Source organism: Poecilia formosa, unplaced genomic scaffold (assembly GCF_000485575.1).
Source record: "Poecilia formosa unplaced genomic scaffold, Poecilia_formosa-5.1.2 Scaffold117, whole genome shotgun sequence".
Lineage (NCBI taxonomy): Eukaryota > Metazoa > Chordata > Actinopteri > Cyprinodontiformes > Poeciliidae > Poecilia > Poecilia formosa.
In genome coordinates this window covers 1,089,712-1,101,103 of record NW_006800056.1, presented here as the reverse complement: position 1 = coordinate 1,101,103, position 11,392 = coordinate 1,089,712, and the positions used below count along the sequence as shown (strand labels likewise).

At 40.7% G+C, this 11,392-nt stretch overlaps 1 long non-coding RNA gene across 1 annotated transcript; it reads right to left on the bottom strand.

Annotated features, from left to right (window-relative positions):
* Positions 1-8,864: 8,864 nt before the first annotated feature.
* On the bottom strand, positions 8,865-10,617 carry LOC107837134 (uncharacterized). The gene is made up of 2 exons (XR_001663129.1): positions 9,248-10,617; positions 8,865-9,161 (listed from the first exon to the last, which is right to left on the bottom strand). It is a non-coding gene; the product is annotated as an uncharacterized LOC107837134 (long non-coding RNA).
* Between the last annotated feature and the right edge of the window lie 775 nt (positions 10,618-11,392).

Sequence of the window (11,392 nt, the reverse complement as noted above, 5' to 3'; positions counted from 1 at the left end):
CAAACTTTGTCTCTAAGGTTTCAGACCTTTTTGAAATCTTTCATTTGGATTATTCACGGTTTCTCAAGGTCTTTCAGCTTTTCTGGACTCTAGCTCAGGGGTGGGCAACTCCAGGCCTCGAGGGCCGGTGTCCTGCAACTTTTAGGTGCATCTCAACTTCAACACACCTGCGTCAAATAATGAGGTCGTTAGCAGGACTCTGGATAACTTGACTGCACTTAGGAAGTGATTCAGCTGTTGGATTCAAGTGTGTTGGATCAGGGAGACAGGACACTGGCCCTGCAGGACCAGGATTGCTCACCCCTGCTCTAGCTGCTCTTCAATCGATTTTCAGATCAGTAATCAAATTTTTATGAATTCAGAGATACCAAGATTCACAAACAGAATCGAATTAAATATAAAATATTCAGTTTAGTTCAGTTCAGCATTGGGCCAACAACACATAACATGTTAAGGGACTTTACAAGACAAATAAGTGCATTTCCTCATACAGTGAGACAGATTCTCACTGTATAACACAGGACCAGATGCAGTAGATCAAACAATGCATTCAAAGATCTGAAGTGAAACGCATGGAGTTATTAACTTTGCAGCAATCCCTCATTCTGAGTCAAGCATGTGGTGACAGTGGAGAGCAACCACCAGCTTTTAACAAACTCATGTTCAGTATGAGCCACAACTAGCTGGAGGATGAGAAAGAGAAAAGCAGGTAGAAGAACTGGAACCAGGAGTACTTTCTATGACAAAGAAAACAAGTGATTCAACAAACCAAAGGGAGCAACAGGTTCTTCAGTGTCTTTGTCCAGAACAGAAACTCAGCTAAACACAGAAGCACCGGCCAGAGGCACGATCTATGGAAAGAAAAACCAAATCAGGATGAACTCCGAATCTCACCACTGGGATTCTGCAGGAACAAAGATGGACGGATGGAAAACAAAGAGGACAAAGTTAATGGCAGCTACCGCTATGTCAGTGACAGTCAGAAAGAGCAGAAGCTTCTTAAAGAGACAGGAAATTAAATTGCNTCTGACCAGATACTCTGATGTCACAAAGAAACCACTACTAAACACCAAAGAAAACAAAAAAAAGTCGAATTCAGATGAAATATCAAAACAGGAAAAGACTCAGGATGTGTCTTTGAGGAATATTCCTCTATTTGAAATGAAAAACTGCTCTTTGAACAAACAATCACACACTGGAGACTCTTGGCAGCTTCAGCATCTTTGTATCGACCTTCAATTTACTTCTTGTGTATGAAATAATCTGCTGTAACATGATTCTTATAACAAAGAATGTTTTATCTTCTAGTCGCCCTCATGTTTATTTGCCATTAAGGACTCGGTGTATCCTGGAATCTCATGGATGAAAAATCTACACTTAAAACGTTCTGATTATTGTCTCTGTGTTTCATTTCAGCAGCGAGTATCCACAAATAAAACAGCAGACATCAAAGGTAACGCCGGGCAAAGATTAATGGCTGTACATACTCCAGATACAAGTGTACTATGGGATATTTACGATCTGATGATTTCACTCCTCTTTTTGTGTGTGCTATAGTTCTTCTTTTGTTCTCTTTGCTTTTTAGGAAAAATCATCTTGTGTTTTTTCTTTTATCAGAGATCCTGGCAACACTTGAAAAGAAATGATTCCTGCTTATTTGAAGCGCCGGCCCCTGGGAGGTCGATTGTGTTTGAGCTAACCACAGTTGTCTGATATGCATGAGTTGCTGCACACATAAAAGCTGCTAATAGGCCTCATTTAGTGGTGCTAACCACCACTTCTGTGAGCTGCTGCCTTGTTGCTAAGACGCATCTTTGCTTTCACTTTTTCCACATGCGCGTTAAGGGTAAATCATTCCTTTTCACTTTACAACCTGCTTTTGTCACACAACTCAACATCTATTTAGAAGTTTTCGTTGACATCTTGCAAACCTGAACCAGAAATAACACTGTTCTGTTTATCGAGCGCGGCCAAGTAGGAGGCACCGCTGCACGAGTCGTGTATTACTTGGCTGAAATTTGGATCTTTTATCAGAAACTAGATCCTGCACTGTCAAAACAAATTAACAACTTTGTATACCTCAGGAAATTTACTACATACAGTAAGAGACATGGAGTCTGTAAATGTTGAGAAGACAACGCATGAATGGCGTAAGGTTTTGAAACCGGCGGATGCGGTTTCACAAATCTGCGTTTTTGTCTGCATTAGTTGGCAAATGCAACATTTCGAGGCTCTCGGACTGCAAAGCTGAAACTCTGTTTTCTTTGGAGGGAAGAGATGCTGAGAAGCGTTCTTTATGTGGATGCATCTTTGCACGTTATTAATGAGTTTTTGGCATTTTTTCTGCACATGCAGCCATCACAAATGAGGACTTTCTGTTCCTTTGGCTCAGAAATGCGATTATTGATGAATTAGATACAGAAACATTTATCTGGGAAAATATCTGGTTTTATTTTCCACATATTTGTTCTCTGTCACATAAATAGTGCTTTGCAAAGAAACTGGCTGATTTTTTGATTCCTTTTATAATTAATGTACTAATAGAAGATTTTTATTTATAAAATTTTAACCATGTGAAGCTGAAACTACCTCACTGACCTGTGGGGGCGCTCTACCAAGAACTACTGAAAGAAACAACATAAAAACATCTGAAGAACACACTGAGTAAAACTTCATGAAATGTATATGGAATGGAGTGGTGTCAGATTTTAATTGCTTTTATTTTTTATCTTTTGTATTTAACAAAAATCTGCAGCCAGACTGAACTCCAGTCCGTTTGCATTTAAACTCCGCTTCGTTTGTGGAGGTCTGAATGCAATCAAACTGATGCGGACCAAAACAGCAAACTCTGCCTACAAACCTGGGTGATATCTCCCAAAGCAGGAAGTGGACAACAGAGCAGGGCATTCTGGGTAAGTACAACCAAAACAAACGTGCTAGGCTAGCACCAGCGAGAAAAATAGCTTGTTGCCTTTTGCCAAAGACAAAAAAGAAATCATACAACCACTAAAATCTAATGCCATGTTTGTTTCCATTTCGTGAAAAAGAAAGTTGCGCTCTTTTTTTTTTTCGGGGGTTTTCATGTTGTTTCCTTCAGTGGTTCTTGGTAGAGCGCCACCACAGGCAAGTGGGGGAAGTTTTGACTTCACCTGGTTCTTTTTAATTCTGTAAAAAAAAAAAACAAATCCTATTAATTAAAAAAAAGTAGTCAACAGATCATCCCTAGACTGTACTGATGTTAAATCAAACATAAAGGCCTGAGCTTTTCACATGTTGATGTTAGAGGTACTTTTAGCTGTAGATGCTTTGCTACAATTGATTGAGTGTTTAGTGAAGGAATGCTATGTTGTTGCATTTTAGGCAATAAATTTTTTATTTTTTTCTTATTTGCATCTTTTAACATATTTCTTAGGTTGCACAAAAAGATTGAAGTGGTCAAATAAAAAATCTTTGATTTATTGCCAGAATAATCCAAACAATCTTTAGCTGCTGCAGGATGCCATTCTTCTTCCACTGAGAATGACATCCTAAACAATAAACCATCATTCCGGTGAATTCTCCGTCTTCCAAGTGTCTCCACCTTTCACTGTTTCCCACCACAGGGAGCATCAACCTGGTCAAAGACCCTTCGGTCCTGCCGTCTCCTCGGGTCATAACTGACTCCTGAGACCCACCACCCTTTCCCAACTCAAATTATTAGATCGGGTCTCCTGCTCTTTTGTTTCCAGGCTGTTTTGTGTTTGTTTGATAATTATGGGCGTCCGGTCTGCAAAGAAAGGGGAAACAAAGTTGGAAGGGGAGAGAAAATAGAGCAACTACAATGCTTCCACAAAGCTTTTCTCTCCTCCTTTCTCTTACCAATACCTCATGGTGCAACTTGACTCTCCCTCCTTTTAGCTGTGTGTTTATCCAAGCGTCTCCACGGGACCGGCTGATGTCACTCTTTACTGCACATCCTGAATTCCCATGCAATCCATCTTCTCACACAATCACACCTTACACACTCATTCACACAGAAACAGCTGGCGAACACAGAAACACATCTCTAAAAGAAGAGGCGTCTAAAGATTTTACTTGAAACAAAGTAAAAAGAAGCATTACATCAGAGATAGAATGAGGAGAAATAATGAAAAGTTATTATTAACTGGTTCTAAGCAGGTGGGTTTAAAGAAAGTCAGTGTTTCGGCCGTTTTTCAGTTTTCTGGAAGCTTGTTCCAGATTAGAGAAGCACAGAAGTTGAATGCTGCTTCTCCAAGTTTGGTTCTGGTTCTGGGGATGCAGAACAGAATCAGAAGACCTGAGCGGTCTGGAGGGTTGATACAGCATTATTTAATGTCTAATGTATGTTAATGTATTTTGGTGCTAAGCCGTTCAGTGAAGTGAAGCATCATTAAGATACTCAAAGTCTAAGGGTTTACACTTTGGAATGGGATTTAATGCACACAAGTACTAAAACATAAAACTTCAGTGGTTTAATAAGCAGCCATCTTTTCAAAAACTTTCTTTAACAGAGAAAAGAATAAACTATGAAGTCTTAATTCAATTATGTGTCAGTGAATTCAATACTTTAAAAACCGAGCCAAGTGAAAAAATAACAGGACAGAAATCTGGAAAAAAATCAAACCCATCTCTGTTTGTTCTTGGCTTTTTTCACGGCATTTTAGTGGATCTGCTTTAGGTAATGCAGACAGGAACATCCAAGGAACGCATCGCTGCTACGGAACATTTGAGTTTATTGTGTGAGCAAAGCATCAGCTGGGGAGCCGTGATGGAATCGCAATGAGAGGTTTGTCCCGGTGTCGGTGCTTTCTGTCCCAGCGGAGCCCACCCGGTTTGGTGCTGAGTCACGTTTACAGCCGGGGTCCAGAGCAGTTACTCAGCTGGTAACTCAGGTGACGACTGTTATGAGCTGGAAGTTCAGCTTTCAGGCCGACTGGTAGGAAACCCTGAAGTCATTCACACTCAGTGTTTCCATTGTCTGCTGTCTGTTTTTCAGCACTAAGGTTCCCCCACAACATCTGCTCACCAAGACATTAGAAAAGCTGCACAATTATTCACATCTGTGTGAGTTACGCACTGATAGCTGCTATTCAGGTTTTTCTACTGATATGAATTCAGTGCATCCTATTAAAACAGGATCAATTCAAACAGTTTTTCTGGATCATCACTGTTCTGGTTATGCTGAATATAAATATTGTTTATATACTTTAAAAAAGAGCAGAATGATAAAATCACCCTATTAGCACCTTAAATCAGATGTAAATTAACTGTAAATAATTTTGTTGTGTTGTACAGAGAAGGAGAATGAAAAGTCACAATAATGTTCCAAATATTTATCCCAAAACCATTCTGTTGACCACATAATTGCACTAATTTGAATTATGAAAATAAATTTGCTTAATGGAAACATGGCAATTTAAAAAAAAACTTCACATTTTTCACTAAAAGGTTTTAGCGTTAGGATGAGGTGTTTTTTCCATCTGTATTGAAATTAGTTTTTAATATATAACTAATATTTATATTTAGGAATCTCATAGAAACTGGGTAGGAGAAATGCAAACTAAATATAAATCTATAAAACAGATAGATTTATATCTGTAAGAGAAAGACAAATGATTAAAGCAACTGAGTTGAAAACATCACATTAGATTGTCAGCGTTTCCAGCAGCTCTGTTATAAAATCTGGATAGAGTTGTTGAACATCCCAGAATATTTATGCTACTTTACTGTGTTTGTGCACCATATGCAGTTGTTTAGTGATTCAGCAGGATGTGAAAGTCCTACATCAGCACTTCCCCTCCTGTCCATTAATGAGGGATTTTCCCCCAAATGCTACGGGCGAATAAATCAACTAATCAGCAACAAACAACAGGAACATTATCTGTAACATGGCAGCTGTGGCCGTCTCCGTGTTTATACCTAAAACAGATGCTCCACTCTCTGCACCGCATGTCATCCCAGCCAACATTGAATTACATGCTACCTTTCACCAACATCACTGGATCCTTGTTCGCGTATGGTAATAGGCCACTCTTCGTTGCCATCAGCTGTTTGGTGAATTGGACTCTGTCCCCGCCAGGTAAACTGATTCTCTGCATGATAAGACAACAACCACAGCAAAACAACAGCTCCTTGTGTCCAATTCTGTCTGTAAATCAAATAACTGCTTTCACAGGCCAGGGGGGATAAAATTACCCTCACCGCACACTTCTAGCTGTCAGCTGACCTCTAACTGACGGAACCGTCACCCCGGCTGGTGGACGACAAATCAGAAAAACCAAAACAGGGAAGAGTCCCAATCACATCTCTGCTCACTGTGATCTTGGATTTCATTTGTGGAAACAAGGGACGGCAGTGTCCGCGTTTGACTGAAGTTTCTCCCCGGGAACTTCCCTCCCTGTCGCCTCCAAGACGTCTAAGACTCAGAGTGACTCATCAGGTACGAAGAGTCTGAGCCGTCTCTCACCTCATCTGCATGTCGGAGTTTCTCTGCTGGTCGCTGAGAGATGGATGAGCTCATCAGGAACACAAACTCAGTCGTTTCTTTTCCGCAGACGGCGCTTTAAGTCAGTTATGGCACATTTCAGCAACAAGGCAGTTCAAAGTGGTTTACATCAGAAAAATGTCAAACAGTAACCAATTATGAAACAAGCAATAAACTTTAGATTTTGTCAAATGCCATCATCAAAATCATCAAGCAAATACACATCAAATATGTTGATCAGTGTTCAATTTACTACCAATCAAAGGCAACTCTAGATGAGGTTTTAGCCTTGATTTAAAGGAACTCATTATTTCAGCTGTTTTGCGGTTTTCTGGGAGTTTGCTTCAGATTTGTGGTACATAGAAGCTGATTGCTGCTTTTCCAGGTTTTCTTCTGGTTCTGGGGATGCAGAGCAGAACCAGAACCAGAAGACCTGAGAGGTCTGGAAGGTTGATACAGCAACAGCAGGTCCTTATTGGTGCTAAGAAGCTGTTCAGTGATTCATAAACTAACAAAACTATTTTAAAGTGTATTTTTTTATCTACAGTGAGCCAGTGTAACACTTGGATGAGTTTCTCTAGATCTTGCTGGGACATTAATCCTCTAATCATGATAGAAGGCCGACTTTGTAACTGTCTTTATGTGACTCTGAAGGCTCAGGTCAGAGTTCAGCTTCTAGTTTCCAGCTGGAATAACTGAAGCTGTGTCTTGACTCTAGATCTATAACTCTAGATCTTTGACTCTAGATCGTTTCTCTTTAGGCCCAGGGATAACTTGATCTGGAGAAAGTTTTGTCACGCCCACACAGTTATTGTTCTAGAATCTGGTCAGTGATTGGACGGTTCAGTCACCTGTCGACATCGTGCTGTAGAGCTGTGTATCGTCTGTGTAACCATGGTAACTAATCTTTGCTGTTATAACCTGAGCTAGTGGTAGCATGTAGATGTTAGGAGGGAAACTGAACTTTGATGATCCCCACATGTGACTTCTGCCTGTTCCGAGAAGCTACACACAAAGAAATCCCTGATCATTAGGTCAGACTGGAACCGGTCCAGTACTGGACCGGATAGTCCGATCCAGCTCTGCAGTCGCTTCAGTAAAATGTCATGGTCAACACTGAGGTCCAACAGAACCAGAACTGTGGTTCTCCTGCAGTACTGATTGGGACTCAGTCGGTTCTTTTCTGCAGTCGCCGGTTTGGGTCATTCTTAAGCAAGGTGCTTTATTTTAAGACCAAGCTGATCCCGGATCAGTGCTGAGGCTCAAACCTTCTGGCTTCTTGTTCCTGAGTCATCTCTGAAGACAAACGAGGGGAGTAAGGTTGCAACTAAAAACACATGTCTCAGCAGCTCTTTGTGTTCTTCCTTTCTCTGGCATCAGGTCTGGCATTTAATGAGACTAACCACATCCTTATTTACTCTGATAGAAACTCAGATCTCTGTTTCCAATCCAGGCTTTCATCACTTAACTCATCGATAAGAGATGGAGATGGACCGACCCGTACGGATCAGTATCACACACAGATCAGATAGATAAGCATAAAGAAACATTTTCTTCAGCTGGATAATTATACAGTCATACAATACTTCCTGCTACACTGCATTCTCTTACTGCAGCTATTTATACTGATCTAAATTCTAACTTTAAAACAAACGTTTTATCAGGCTGCAGATCAGTTTAATGAAGAACACTTTGCTCTTTGTTAAAGAAAGCCAAATTTTTACATTCGTTCAATTTGTAACCTAATGGATGGTTCTGCCCTCCTGTGGACGTTGCAGTAAATGTCAACGTCTCAGTAACATTAAATGTTTCATTGGTTTCAGCTGAAGGATGAAGTGAACTTTGACCCTTCAGGTTCATTGTGAGACTGGCTACTTCTGGAGATTACCATCCACAATGATACATGATGCATGGATGACATGAATTATGACAACATAACTTCATCTTTTGGGATAAATAAAGTATTTTTGAATCAAATTTATTTGAATATCCTTCAAACTTTGTCTCTAAGGTTTCAGACCTTTTTGAAATCTTTCATTTGGATTATTCACGGTTTCTCAAGGTCTTTCAGCTTTTCTGGACTCTAGCTCAGGGGTGGGCAACTCCAGGCCTCGAGGGCCGGTCTCCTGCAACTTTTAGGTGCATCTCAACTTCAACACACCTGCGTCAAATAATGAGGTCGTTAGCAGGACTCTGGATAACTTGACTGCACTTAGGAGGTGATTCAGCTGTTGGATTCAAGTGTGTTGGATCAGGGAGACAGGACACTGGCCCTGCAGGACCAGGATTGCTCACCCCTGCTCTAGCTGCTCTTCAATCGATTTTCAGATCAGTAATCAAATTTTTATGAATTCAGAGATACCAAGATTCACAAACAGAATCTAATTAAATATAAAATATTCAGTTTAGTTCAGTTCAGCATTGGGGCAACAACATATAACATGTTAAGGGACTTTACAAGACAAATAAGTGCATTTCCTCATACAGTGAGACAGATTCTCACTGTATAACACAGGACCAGATGCAGTAGATCAAACAATGCATTCAAAGATCTGAAGTGAAACGCATCCAGTTATTAACTTTGCAGCAATCCCTCATTCTGAGTCAAGCATGTGGTGACAGTGGAGAGCAACCACCAGCTTTTAACAAACTCATGTTCAGTATGAGCCACAACTAGCTGGAGGATGAGAAAGAGAAAAGCAGGTAGAAGAACTGGAACCAGGAGTACTTTCTATGACAAAGAAAACAAGTGATTCAACAAACCAAAGGGAGCAACAGGTTCTTCAGTGTCTTTGTCCAGAACAGAAACTCTGCTAAACACAGAAGCACTGGCCAGAGGCACGATCTATGGAAAGAAAAACCAAATCAGGATGAACTCCGAATCTCACCACTGGGATTCTGCAGGAACAAAGATGGACGGATGGAAAACAAAGAGGACAAAGTTAATGGCAGCTACGGCTATGTCAGTGACAGTCAGAAAGAGCAGAAGCTTCTTAAAGAGACATGACATTAAATTGCAAAGTCTAATTCCTTTTTCCCCTTTAATTTCTGCATTTTTGACTTTTCCTTTACAATCACGTGGACTGCCAACAGATTACAGTACAAACAGTAAAAGGCTAAATGTAAATCTTTCCATTACGTAATCTCCCACAATTACAACTTACAATAAATGTCATCAAAACTTTAGTTTACCGCAGTGTCCCTCCAGAGTACAGTTATACTGACAACATGATGAAGCAGTTCGACCTTCTTATCCCAACAGTGAAACAAAAACTCATCATTTGAGGCGCTGACATGTTCACTGACAGATATTTAATTTTGAGGGATGAACTAGGATTTTGAGCAGGAGACGGACGTTTGCAGATGTTTTTCTGTTTTGAGAGATTCGCTTACTGCTTTGTAAATAATACTGAAGATGATTCGAGAAAAGCGCCAAAGCCACTGAAAAAAGCTGAAAAACGTATCACTAGTTTTAGAAAACTAAAAGAAAGCTAACTTTTCTTTTAGTTTTCTATTTAAAAGATCCTGGAATGTCTCAGTCTGCTCTGTAAACATAAATCTAACATGTTTGTTTCTTGTTGATTGCAGCAGAAACCAGCCGGTCGCTTGTTTTCAGTCAGCCCATGAAGCCATGCTTCCCAGACGGCTGATCGCAGTTCACCACAGCGCAGCTGCCAAACAGAGACGCTTCCTCACGCCGTGTTTGTCCAAAGCTGTTTCAGCGCCTCCAATTTCTATTTCGGTCTGTTTGGGATACAGATAAACGTGTCTCATGTGTGAAACCAGAACTTTAACTTGTCTGCCGCGGCTCATCACTCGGGTAACAGATTTCCTTCGGTTGAAGAAGAAGCTCAGATAATTAGTTCTTCGTGAACGTCGCTGAAGCTTTAAACCGCAGAGCGAGGAGCATGAGAGCGCTTCTCTTTCAAATGCAGCCAGCATCCGTCTGCAGAGGCTCATCTTTCTCTCAACACGCACCAGCGGGGGTTTCATCCCTCAGCACGTCCGACCCGTCAGCCAACAAAGCTGTTGTTCTAATTGTTATCATTTGTTCCGCGTTAGTTCGGTCCAGTAAACATGAGCATCGTGGTGAGGTTTGCTTGGGAAAATTCCTACCAACCATCTTCACTGTCTGCTGCTGCTGTTGTATTTTAAATTACAAAAGTTTTAAAGATTAACCTCTAATTTATTTGTCTTCTAGGCTGTCAGATTTTTCTGTGCAGGACTTTCTGTACTGGCTTCAGTCTTACCTAAACAGGAGCTTCTTCATTGGAGCTGACAGAAATGACATGCGGTGTAATCCAAGGTTCAGTCCCGGGTCCCCTCCTGTTAATACCCAGATTATAACATGAAATAAGTTTAGTTACCAGCTATGCAGACGATGCACAGCTCTACATGTCACCAGGTGACTCTGAACCATCCAATCACTGAACAGTTGCTTAGAACAGAACTTTCTCCAGATGAACAGAAACAAATCTGAAGTTTTTCTTTGGACCTAAAGAGTAAAGACCCAGAGTCAGGATGCAGCTTCAGTTGTTACACCGGGCAACTAGAGATCAGGCTGAAATCTGGCTGCAGTGATGAACTCTGACCTGAACCTTCACAAGATGGGCCTCCAGGATTGAAGGACTAATGTCCAATCAAGATCTAGAGAAACTCATCCCTGTGTTTATGTTGTACGCTTTGAACTCTCCTTCATTTACCTGGGTGTCTGTCAGTCTTTTGGGTTTCTAGACGTCCCAGGCCAGCAGGGGACACTCCGCAGCTGCTTTTACCTCAATCTGGCCATAAAAGTTAATTTTAAAACATATTTAAACAACAATCTGATGCAAAAGTGATGAACATTTTTAAATGCTGGAAATTTACTTGAACGTTTATTGTTGCTTTATTAACGTTTCCCCTGATTCT